The sequence below is a fragment of the Gopherus flavomarginatus genome, chromosome 1, assembly GCF_025201925.1.
Source record: "Gopherus flavomarginatus isolate rGopFla2 chromosome 1, rGopFla2.mat.asm, whole genome shotgun sequence".
Taxonomy (NCBI): Eukaryota; Metazoa; Chordata; order Testudines; family Testudinidae; genus Gopherus; species Gopherus flavomarginatus.
Window position 1 is genome coordinate 372,975,055 of NC_066617.1, and position 13,136 is coordinate 372,988,190.

The 13,136-nt window shown below is 47.9% G+C and overlaps 1 pseudogene; it reads right to left on the reverse strand.

The window, feature by feature from the left end:
• Positions 1-3,112: 3,112 nt before the first annotated feature.
• Positions 3,113-4,077, reverse strand: LOC127047929 (olfactory receptor 52B2-like; annotated as a pseudogene).
• Between the last annotated feature and the right edge of the window lie 9,059 nt (positions 4,078-13,136).

The window sequence follows — 13,136 nt, forward strand, 5'->3', positions numbered from 1 at the left end:
TAGATATCTTGACTTTAGAAAAGCTTTTGATATGGTCTCCCGTGCCCAAGGGGTCTGTCCTGGGGCCAGTTTTGTTCAACATTTTCATTAATGATCTGGATGATGGAATGGATTGCACCCTCAGCAAGTTTGCAGATAGCATTAAGCTGGGGGGAGAGGCAGAAACGGTGGAGGGTAGAGGTAGGGTCCAGAGTGACCTAGACAAATTAGAGGATTGAGCCAAAAGAAATCTGATGAGGTTCAACACGGACAAGTGCACAGTCCTTTCCTTAGAATGGAAGAATCCCAGGCATTACTACAAGTTCGGGACTGACTGGCTAAGTGGCAGTTCTGCAAAAAAGGATCTAGGGATTACAGTGGATGAGAAGCTGGATATGAGTCCGCAGTGCGCCCTTGTTTCCAAAAGGATAACAGCACATTGGACTGCATTCGTAGAAGCATTGCTAGCAGATAGAGGGAAGTGATTATTCTCCTCTATTCGGCACTGGAAAGAACACATCTGGAGTAATGGGTCCAATTTTGGGCCCCCCACTACAGAACAGATGTGGGCAAATTGGATAGAGTCTAGTAGAGAGCAAGAGAAATGATTAGGGGGCTGGGCCACATGATTTACGAGGAGAAGCTAAGGGAACTGGGCTTGTTTTGTTTGCAGAAGAGAAGAATGAGGGGGGATTTGATAGCAGCCTTCAGTTTTCTGAAAGGGGGTTCCAAAGAGGATGGAGCTCAGCTGTTCTCAGTGATGACAGATGAGAGAACAAGGAGCAATGGTCTCAAGTTGCAGTGGGAGAGGTCTAGGTTGTATATTAGGAAAAACTATTTCACTAGGAGGGTGGTGAAGCACTGGAATGGGTTACCTGTGGAGGTGGTAAAATCGCTATCCTTAGAGGTTTTTAAGACTTGTCTTGACAAAGCTCTGGCTGGGATGATTTAGTTGAGGTTGGTCCTGCTTTGAGCAGGTCATTGGATTAGATGACCTCCTGAGGTCCCTTCCAACCCTAATCTTCGAAACAAAGCGTAGGAATAAACAAGAGAGTAAGGTAAACAGCAGGGTCCCCCCATGGATCTGTACTGGGACCAGTGCTGTTCAACACATTCCTTAATGATCTGGAAAAGGGAGTGAACAGTGAAGTAGCACAGTTTGCAAGGATACAAAATTATTCAAGATAGTTAAATCCAAAGTTGACTGAGAAAAGTTACAAAGGGATCTCACAAAACTGGATGACTGGGCAACAAAATGGCAGGTGAAATTCAGCACTGATACGTGCAAAATGATGCGCACTGGAAAAAAATAATCCTAACTTCCCATATATAAGGATGGGGTCTAAATTAGCTATTGCCACTCAATAAAGAGATCGTAGAGCTACTGTGGACAGTTCTCTGAAAACTTCTGCTCGAGGCACAGTGTGGTCAAAAAGGCTAATAGGCTGTTAAGAATCATTAGAAAATGGAGAGAAAATATCATATTGCCAGTGTATAAATCCATGGTACACCCACATCTTCAATAGTGTGTCCAGTTGTAGTAGCCTCATCTCAAAAAAGATATTGTGTAACTTGTAAAGATTCAGAGAACGGCAAGAAAAATGATTAAGGGTATAGAATGGTTTCCATGTGAGGAGAGACTAAAAGGACTTGGATTGTTCAGCTTAGAAAAGAGACAACTAAAGGGGGATATGACAGAGGTCTATAAAATCATGTTATTTACCTATGTACGCAATGCAAAAGCCAAGGGTTACCTGACAAAGTAAAGAAGCAGTATATTTAATAAAAACAAGGGAAAGTAATTTTTATTCATGAAGCAAAGAGTTAACCTGTGGAATTCATTGCCAGGGGATGTTGTGATGGTAAAGGATTAAAAAAAGAATTAGATAAGTTAATGGGGGATAGGTCCATCAATGGCAATAAGCCAAGATGGTTGGGGATGCAAGCCCTTGCTGCTGGTGTCACAAAACCTCTGACCACCAGAAACCAGGATGGGCTGAGAGGGGATGGATCACTTGATGTTTGTCCTGTTCTGTTCACCCCACCTAAGCACCTGGCACTGGCCACTGTCAGAAAACAGGACACTGGGCTAGCTGGACCTTTGGCCTGACCCAGTATATACCGTTCTTATGTTCTTATGAGACATTTCTTCTCAACAGCTGCAGGAATGGAAGGCGAGAATAAAGGAAAAAAGATTTCCACAGTATTTCTGCTGGATGTTTTGTGACGTTAGCAGAAGGTCAAACAAGCCTCCAAGCCCCAGGAGGACTCAGCACGTTCTCCTCGGTGGCAAAACATTCCTTTAGCAAGAGGTAAGAAACAGCTAATCGCACACATACGATTCTATTCTCCCTCTATCTCTCCCACAGTCAGGGGGACCAGAGATCATGTGCAAATGAACCTCTAGCCCAGGCACAAGGCCACATGACCCCCTGGCCTCTCTCCCACCCAGACACCCCTATGAAGCCACGAGTGTAGGGAAGAGAGCGAGATCAACCTAGGGAAGCTGGGCCAATCCATGCAATATGTACCATGAGGCAGCAAAACACAAGGTCTTTGGGATGCAGGCCTTGGATACGGAATGGGGGACAAAGGCCAGCAAAGCTGTGACCCTGAGAAGGATTTTGGAGTTTGAGAAGGAAAGAAACTAACCCAAGGTGACACAGCAGGTCGGTGGAAGAACCAACACTAGAGCCCCTCTCTTTCAATGTGCAGCCCAGTGCACTTCCCACTGGCCTATGGCATAGCTCCCTTAGCTGCTGCTTTCTGCTTCCATTAAGAGTCCAGCTCAGCTGCAGTTTGTCAGACAGGAGATGCACACACTGTGCTCTCTCTCATGCTGATGTTTACCTTTGTTCTTTCTTGTCTTGCTATTTACCGTCAACTTAAAACAAGTCTCACTTGGTCTGGCTGCCTTCTGTGGCAGTGTGCAGTGTTGTTGTACCATGTTAGTCGCAGGATATTAGAGAGACAAAGTGGTGGAGTAAAGAGCTTTCATTGGACCCAAATTCTGTTGATGAGAGAGACCAGTTTTCGAGCTTACACAGTGTAAGTACATAGTAAAAACACCCCTAGAGTTCCAGTGAAAACCAGGCTTTAATTTCCAAGACCCAAAGCATTTTGTGTTCCTCCTTTAGCTCGGTACCGAGCTTCTGCTCCAGCATCGATAAAAGACATTGATCACCCGTTTAAGGATCTCTTTTGTTGTCACCCCATAAACGATGGGGTTTAACATGGGGGGAATGAGCACATAGAGGTTGGCCAATAGATTGACAATATAACCTGGGATGATGTGCCCAAACTGGTGTGCTAAAGAAGAGAAAACAGCCGGCACATAGAACATCAGTATGACACAGACATGGGAGCCGCAGGTGCGGAGAGCCTTGAGCCGGGCGTCCTTGGAGGGGAGCAGGAAGACGGACCTGAGGATCAACCCATATGATACAGCAATGAGCACAATATCTGAACCAATTACTAAAATAGCCACAGCTACGCCATACCAGACGTGGACTGTGATGTCGTCGCAGGCCAGCCGGGCTATGATCATATGCTCACAATAGGTGTGAGGCAGGAGGTTGGTTCTGCAGAACTTCAGCTGCCTCATGAGAATGATGAGAGGTAAAATGATACAGAAACTTCTTGTGACAACTGCCAGCCCCATTTTCCCGATCACAGACTTGGTTAGCACTGCAGTGTATTTCAGGGGGTTGCAGATGGCAACGTACCGATCAAACGCCATGGCCAGCAGGATGGCCGACTCGGCAATAAAACTGACATGTATGAAAAACATCTGGGACAGACAGGCAGCAAAAGAAATTTCCCCCGCCCTAAACCAGAATACAGCCAGTATCTTAGGCACTGTAGTGGCAGATAACAGCAGATCAGCAGCGGCCAGCATGGACACGAACAGATACATGGGCTCATGGAGCCTTTGTTCTGTTAATATGATGAATAGTAGGAGAGAGTTCCCAAAAGAGACGCAGTGTAAATAAGACAGAAGGGGATGGCGATCCAGAAATGAGACTCCTCTGTACCTGGGATGCCAGTCAGGATGTAAGTTACAGGGTAAAAAACGGTGTGATTGTCAGCTGGCATCATTTACCATCACATGGATCTTCTATTCAGTTTCCTGTAACTAACAGCAAAAGAGAAAATCAGTGAGAACTCGAGTGTCAGCTAGGACTGGACTGCATTTGTTGAGAGAATCAGAGATACCATCAAAAACTTCACTGTGAGACAACTGCCTGTCATGTGGGACCGTAAATCCAATTACACTTTCATACTGCAGAACTGTAGTAGGAAGAGAGCCTGAGACATAAGCCCTTGTGTCAGAGGTCTAGTATGAGGTGTGAGGCCTGAGCTAAAGTAACGGTCAAAGCCTTGTTGATATAAAGCAAAATTAGGCTGTGAGCTAGAGGCAGGCCCTGCTCACAGAATCTGGCAAGCACAGGGCTGATATTTGAAAACCACACATTTCTAAGAGGTGCTGGGCACAGAGCACTCAGGTAAACACATTTCAGAAGGGTGATACCAGAACATTTCCATACAACTCTTTCTCTACAGATAACAGGAACATGGTGACCCATCCTAAAGATACGATCAAGTGTACGAGGTGATGGGTGGTAACCAGCTACTTCAGAGAGTGTGAATTAACTATGTTAGAGTGTCAGTATGTAACTTGTTTGTATTGATGTATGAAATGGAGCCTCAAAAGGAGTGTCTCTGTGTAGCCTAGGGAGGAATGGAAAGTCCCACTGTTCACTAAGCTGGTTCATTCTAATGGGCATACATGTATTACTGTTCATGTACAGTCTGAGGGATATTGGTGCCGTGCTTCATTGACAATAAACCTGGCTGGGTGCCTTCGTACATAAACGGTTCTTGTGGTCATTCGGTGGTTCACTCGAGGTCTGCTGTGCCAACTGTCTGCGCAGAGCTGGGACAGGACACAGAGAGAACACACACACACACAGCTGAACATTTCACCACATCGGTAACCCACAATAAGTTAAGTACTGCCCCTCTGTCATAACATCTCCATTCCAGAAGAAGGAAGATGGTTTGGATGATTCTGGCCCCAGGGGAAGCAGGACACACTCTCCTGGTGTTGCTGTCCACAGCAGAATCTCTGCTCTACACATTAGTTAGAGTTGTTCCAGGACTCAAGCGGTGACTGGAAAGTGAGTTAAAGCAGCCAGACGACTGGTTCTTCTGGAACTTACACCGATTTACACTCAGTACTGAGGAGTCACTCCCAGTTAGTAACAGGATGAGAGCAGAACCTCTTTCCTTCACAATCCTCCTGCTGGATCCTACTGGCTCTGAGGCCTTGACCCAACCAACACTCAAGCCTACGAGTAAATTCATTCACAAGAAACTCCTATTGACTTTTATGAAAATACTCATCTGAGTAAAGTTGCAATTTTTTTCAGGGTTTGGTCCTAAATATGTGGGACAATCTCAGTGAAGCTCTGGTCCACACTACAGACATATATCGGGATAACTGCATTGCTCAGGGTTGTGAAAAATCCTCACCCGTGTGTGACATAGAAACACCAACCTGACCCCCTGTGTCGACATAGCTACAGCCTCGCGGGGAGGAGGATTAACTACACTACCGGGGAGCTCTCCCCCATCAGCACAGAGCATCTCCACTAACTCACCACAGCGGTGCAACTGTGCGAACGCAGCATTTTAAGCCTATCCGAGCTGGTAGCTCTGCTCCAGAGAACTACAGCTGCAGTAGGTGTAGGGGGACCAGGCGCCCCGTTTTTAAAGGGACAGTCCCGTATTTAAGCCCTCTTGCAGGTGTCCCAACTTTTTCTAAAAACAGGAAAAATGTTTTGTATTTTTTCTCTCTCCTCCCATCCGTACTGGCAGGTCCTGCTGCTGGCCAGATCCCTGCTTCCCAGGTGCCACCTACCAGTGGTGAGTGGGGGAGTCTAGGTCCAACGATGGAGGTGGGGGTGCAAGGCTGGTGACAGGGCAAAGATGCAGCATACAGACCCCTAGCACCCCGCTGCTCCCTCAGCTGAGCCAACCCCATATGCCGGCTCTCAGCAAACAGGGCCCCAACCCACTGTCCCATTTCCCATTGTCACTGGCTGCACACTGCGAGCTGCAGTGGTTGGTAAGTGCGGGCAGGCACCAGGCAGTGGTTACGTGTCACCTCCGCTGCCCACCCATCAGCCCTTTACGTGCTCCCCCTCATGCTTTGTCCCTTCACCCTCCCCCACCCAGCCCCACTGCTCCTCCATGTCCCCCGCAGCGGGGCACATCCTGCTCCCAGCTCGGAGCAGAGAACCAGGCTCTCATCAGAGCATTCAGCTCACCAGCAGACTAGCCAGCCGGCCCCTTCCTTCCCCCACTACCTCTGGCTGGGTCAGTGCCCCAGGAAAGCCCCAGACCCTCCGGCCTGGGGCACTGGCCATTAGGTGCTGAGACCTGCATGTGCCAAAGCCCCCACACAGCTCTGGCAAGGGGCAGCCTCTCCGCCCCTCAGCTAAGCTCTGGAGTGGAAGGGGGGGAGGGGGAAGCAATTGCCAGCCTGTTCATGCCACAAAAATCCAGGCTGCACAGCAGGGCAGGGGCTTAGCACCCTCTTCATCCCCCACCCCTCACCCTGAGTCTGGTCTGATCCATCCCCTAGGCATCCTCCCCTGCTGAGCCACCTCTCTATCCTGGATCGCTGAAGCCCCTGCAGTCAGCTTCTCAGGGCCCTGGTGCACAATGCTGCCTCAGGGCTTAACCCTTTCCTGCCCTCACTGTAGCCAGGGGACAGGAGGCAGCTGGGATACGTTGGGTGGCCTGCAGTGGGTGGGTGGGGAGAAACATCAGGGAAGAGAAAAGATGTGCTCTGCAAATCCACGAGCCAGGCAATCTTCACAGCTGAGAATGTGAGAGAGATTCCCAAACCTGAACCATTTATTTTAGATGATAAATCTGAGAAACTCTCCTAGATTGAGGTGTCATTACAGGAGGTTTTGGACCAAATTGATAAACTAAACAGTAATAAGTCACAGGCCCAGATGGGATTCACCCAAGAGATCTGAAGGAACTCAAATGTGAAATTGTAGAACTACTAACTATAGTCTGTAACCTATCAATTAAATCAGCTTCTGTACCAAATGACTGGAGGACAGCTAATGTGACACCAATTTTTTAAAAAGAGCTGTAGAAGTGATCCCGGCAATTACAGGCTGGTAAATCTGACTTCAGTCCCAGGCAAACTGATTGAAATTACAGCGAAGAACAAAATTGTCAGACACAGAGATGAACATAATTTGTTGGGAAGAGTCAACATGCTTTTTCTAAAGAAAATCATGCCTCTCCAATCTGCTAGAATTCTTTGAAGGGATCAACAAGCATGTGGACAAAGGGGATCCAGTGGATAGAGTGTACTTAGATTTTCAGAAAGCCTTTGACAAGGTCTCTCACCAAAGGCTCTTAAGCAAAGTAAGCTGTCATGGGATAAGAGGGAAGGCCCTCTCATGGACTGATAACTGGTTAAAAGATAGGAAACAAAGGGTAGGAATAAATGGACAGTTTTCTGACTGGAGAGAGGTAAATAGTGGTGTCCCCCAGGGACCTGTACGGGGACCAGTCCTATTCAAGATATTCATATATGATTTGGAAAAAGGGATAAGCAGTGAGGTAGCAAAATTTGCAGATGATACAAAACTTCTCAAGATAGTTAAGTCCAGGCAGAGTGCAAAGAGCTACAGAAGGATCTCTCAAAACTGTGTGACTGGAGAAGAAAATGGCAGATGAAATTCAATATTGATAAATGCAAAGTAATGCATGTTGGAAAACATAATCTCAACTATACATAGGAAATGATAGGGTGTAAATTTGCTGTTATCACTCAAGAAACAATTTTGACATCATTATGGATAGTTCTCAGAAAACATCCACTCAGTATGTAACGGCCGTCAAAAAAGTGAACAGAATGTTGGGAATCATTAACAAAGGGATAGATAGCAATACAGAAAATGTCATATTGCCTCTTTATATGTCCATGGCACGCCCACATCTTGAATACTGTGTGCAGATGTGGTCACCCCATGTCAAAAATTGATATATTGGAATTGGAAAAGATTCAAAAAAAGAGCAACAAAATGATTACAGGTATGGAATGGCTGCCATATAAGGAGAGTTTAAGAAGACTAGGACTTTTCAGCTTGGAAGAGAGATGACTAAGGGAGGATATAATAGAGGTTTATAAAATCAGGACGGGTGTGCAGAAAGTAAGTAAGGAAATGTTATTTACTCCTTCTTAGAACACAAAAACTAGGGAATTAATAGGCAGCAGGTTAAAAACAAAAGAGAGGAAGTATTTCTTCCCACAATGCACAGTCAACCTGTAGAACTCTTTGCCAGAGGATGTTGTGAAGGCCAAGACTATAACAGGGATCAAAAATGAACTAGATAAATTCATGGAGGAGAGGATGATCGATGGCTGTTAGCCAAGAACAGCGTCCTTAGCCTCTGTTTGCCAGATGCTGTGATTAGGTGACATGGGATGGATCACTTGCTGATTCCCTGTTCAGCTCATTCTTTCTGGGGCACCTGGCATTGGCCACTGTTGGTAGACAGAGTACAGGGCTGGGATGGACCTTTGTTCTGACCCAGAACGGCCATTCTTATGTTCTTATCCCTTCCCCGTCCCCCCTACTCCCCTGCAACTGGAAGCAACTCTCGACTCTTCCCTCCCACTCTGTGCTGAAAGGCTGCTGCTGGACACATTCTGGTGTGAACCCTGGCAGAAATCAGGAGGGGTGGTATGTGACCTTGCATCCTCCTTTGCCCCCACATGTTACCTTGCAAAGACTTGGTGCAAGGTAGCAGAAGAGGCAGATGCATCCCGGGGTCCAGGCAGGCATGAAAGGTACAGTGTGCCAGAGAAAGAGGGTCAGGTCGGTTGGTTAGTCACCCCCGCTTTTGTGAGAGAGGTGAACAGGAATGTGTGTGTGTCACCTCTCCTCGTGTGTGTGTGTGTGAGGGCGGCTAGGGCTGTGTGTGTCACCCCGCCCTGTGTGAACCCTAAAGCCTTAAAGAGAAGAAGATAGTTACAAAGAAAACAACTATGTCCTAGTTGTTTTTAACAGGGGCTCAGTCAACTTGTTGTTAATTTGAACATTTGCACTGCATCGTTCTGATTGATTGCCATGGAGCAATTTTACCAGGTGTCCTGCATTCAGCATAGGGAGAGGAGGTCACCCTAAGTAGGTGGGACATCGGTATCTAAGCAGCCCTGATAATCGGCTGCTCCTGGGTTCTGCAGTTCTGACATTCACAGCTAAGCTCCTTGAAACCAGCTGATTCCTACCAACCAGACCTGACCCAGTCCTGATGTTCTTATGGAGTTAATGGAAGTGTTGCCTGAGTGAAGGCCTCAGGATTTGGGGTGCAGAGTACCAGAGGGCATGAGTAGTTTTCCAGTGAGATTTATTCTACAGTCACGTAGCTAAGAATGGCCCAGTCCAAAGCCCACTGAGTTCAACAGCAAGACCCCCAGTGACGCTCGTGGGAGTGGATCAGGGTAACCTGGCAACCGCTTCCTAACTCCCAACCTCAGTGCTGTCACAGGAGTGTATCTCAGAGCCTGGATCCCATTCTGCCCCTGCAGTCAGTGTAAAGCACCTCCACTCTCTCCAACCCCAGCTCAAACATTTCCCAGGTTTCATGTTTCCATTTGCCCCTTCACAGATTCATTCCATGCAAACGACTCACCAGGCTCCGGCCCCGGCTGGGGAGGAGGAATCTCTCTGCCTGTGACCGGGTCGGGGAGCTGCAGGCGGCAGGGAATCTGCACTGACCGGGGCTGAGGTACAGGGATATTTATACTGCTGCCCTGGTAATCCCAGGGGGAGCTCAGAGCCAGCACGGAGCCCCAGGGACCTGCCTCTGTGCCTGGCTCAGGTGGGGAAGAGCAGCAGAGAATTAACCCTTTCCTACTCTCACATGTTTGCTCTGATTATTTTTCCTTTTGTTCATTATTTAGAAAGGTCCTTGTAACACTGAGGCCCCCAGCAAAGAGTTCCTTGAAAACAGGTCTTGTTTCAGGCTTGACAAACTCACTACAAAACACTCAAGTATTACGGAATATTGACCCATAAAGAGTAGCATGTAAGGTGTGTGCAGAAAGCTAGTAATTTGTCAAGCGAGCTTTATGGACTTGGAGTCGAAGTTAGTCACCAGGGCAGTGTGTCTAGGTGATTTCCCTTCCAGGAGGGAGTTGTAACCTCACCTTGGTTAGCTGGGGATGTAATGCCAGGCTCAGTTCTCCAGCCTTGCTCCAGCCCAAGATTATCAATGGAAAACCATGAGGAACAACTTCAGTCAACACCACCTGGAGGTAAATAAAGGAACCGTACAACAGACAGGATTGCCCGGCCTATGAACAGAGACAAACAACTGTTTCATGATAACCCCAAGTGGGGACCAGTCGTCTGGATCCTTTCAAGTAGGAGACATCTCCTGGCGCGAGGACGTTCTCATGAAAAATTGGATCCTGAAGTCAGGGGGTAACAGGCTGACTCACAGTCCTGGGAGCCGAAAGAACCATCATAGTCATTTTTACACAGACTGCCTTTAGTTTCCCTTAGTCCAACCATCCTGAAAACCTGTATGTGTGTGTGTGTGTCTGTAGCTCCATCAGTCCCAGGATATAAAAGAGACAAGGTGGGGGAGGGAATATCTTTCACTGGACCAACTTCTGTCGGTCTTATCACTTTGAATGGTCCCTTTGAATAGGTGCAAACTACTCACACTAAACTATCTGTACCTTTCCCAGAGCTGAAAAACTGTTCCATGTAGCTCAAAAGCATATCGCTCTCCCCACCAGAAGTTGGTCCAATAAAATTTATCCCCTCCCCCACCTTGTCTCGCTCTGTGTTTATGTAAGATGGTAGGTGGTAGAGAGAGGGGAAATCTGGAGCTGCTCTTCCTCTCATAGCACTAGAACAAGGGACATGCAAAGAAAGTAAAAGGTGGCAAATAAAAACCAATACAAGGAAATACTTTCCCACAAAACAAATAAGCTAACTGTGGAACTCGCTGCTGCAGGATTTTGTTGAGGCCAAAACTTTGGAAAGATTCAAAAAGCGATTGGACATTTATCTATCAAAAATATCCAGAATTACCAGACCTAATGACCACACACATTTTCAAAGGGAGCGTGACCCCCATGGCTCAGGGTTTTAGCCAATCTCTGTTAGAGATAAGGATGGGATGCAGGGTGTGAGGGGAAGATTATCCCATATCCCCTCATGAGAGATTCTCACAGCTTCTTCTGAAGCATCTGGTGCTGGCCACTGCTGAAGACAGGCTACTGGGCTTGATGGACCCGGCTCTCATCCAGTCTGGTGGTTCCCATGTTCCTCTACCAAGGCGCAGAGTTGACCTGCTGCAGCACCCACCCTGGGACACAAATCAGCCCAGATTTCAAGAGGTGCTGAGCACTCGCAGCTCCCACTCTCTGCTCTTGGAGTGGTGGGTGCTCAGCAGCTGTGAAAAGACAGACCCTGAATGACTCAACTCAGCATCCAAACAGAAGCATTGGATACTCCCAAAAAGTGTGTGTGTTGGGGGGGACCCCACCAGTGCCTGAAATCGGGCCTGCCCACCCGCACTGCCCCTTTCCCCAAGGCCCCTACTTGCCCTGCCTCTACCCCTGAAAACCCACCTCACCCCCTCTCCCCGAGCCGCTGCCTGCACATCCCCTCCCCATGAGGCCCCACCATCACACAGCCCCTTCCCCTGAGGCCCCATCCCACCCCTTCTCCCACCCCTTCCCCGAGCCCCCATTCACTCCTCTCCACCCTCTCCTCCGTCACTCGCCATTCTGGCTGTAAGCACTGGGAGGGTTTAGCCTTCCGATTTTTATCGGTGATGGGACCAAGGTCCTTCCCCCCCTCATTCCAGTGCCCCAGCATCCAAACCTGAAACCCTTTAAATCAGCAGCCACTTAGGAAAATGCTTGCCTGGAGTGTAGGGGACTGGACTAGATGACCCATGAGGTGTTTTCCAGCCCTACACATCTAGGATTATCACTGTGTAATGTCCCTTTGGTGTTTCAGGTCAGGTCAACTGTCCTGATGGCTTCTGTCAGTGAGGGACTGAGGCAGATAATTTGTCTTCTCAGCGTGACTTGATTGGCAGCAATAGTAAAGTGCCCCAGCAGAGAAGGTTGCCATGGACCTGTTTGACTCTGCCTCCATTACTGTCTCCCTGGACTGTAAACTGACAAACCAGTAAGTCTCTGGAATAGAAAGGCTTGAGAGAATTAACATGGTACACTCTGGGCTTTAGTGAGGAATTGGGAAATGCTATGAGGTAGTTCACAGTTCCCAGGCGCTCTTGGACCGTGAATGGCCCTTCCCATGATGCTTCCATCTTATGGGCCTGTTGCGCCTTCAAGACCATAACCTGGTCTCCTACCTTGAAGGAACGTTCTCTGGCATGTCTGTCATACCAGGCCTTTTGCTCTTCCTGAGCATCCTTTTGGTTCTCTTTAGCAAGGGCTAAGGAGTGTTGGAGGGTGCTTTGTAGGTTGCTTACAAAGTCCAGAATGTTAGTTCCTGGAGAAGGCCTAAACCCCTCCCATTGCTGCTTCACCAACTGTAATGGCCCCTTAACCTCGTGACCATACACAAGTTCAAACGGTGAAAACCCTAAACCTGGATGTGGTACAGCCCTGTAGGCAAACAGCAACTGCTGCAACACTAGGTCCCAATTATTGGAGTATTCGTTGACGAATTTACGTATCATGGCCCCCAAAGTTCCATTAAACCTTTCCACCAGGCCATTGGTTTGATGGTGGTACGGGGTGGCAACCAAGTGGTTCACCCCATGAGTTTCCCACAGTTTTTGCATGGTCCATGCCAGGAAATTAGATCCTGAATCAGTAAGGATGTCGGAGGGCCAACCTACCCTGGCAAAAATGTCTCTTAGGGCCAGGCACACAGTGTTAGCCCTGGTGTTGCCTACAGCTACTGCTTCCGGCCATCGGGTAGCAAAGTCCATGAAAGTCAGTACGTACTGCTTTCCTCTGGGCGTTTTTTTTGGGAAAGGACCCAGAATATCCACAGCTATTCGCTGAAATGGGACCTCAATTATGGGGAGTGGCTGGAGAGGGGCCTTGACTTGGTCTTGGG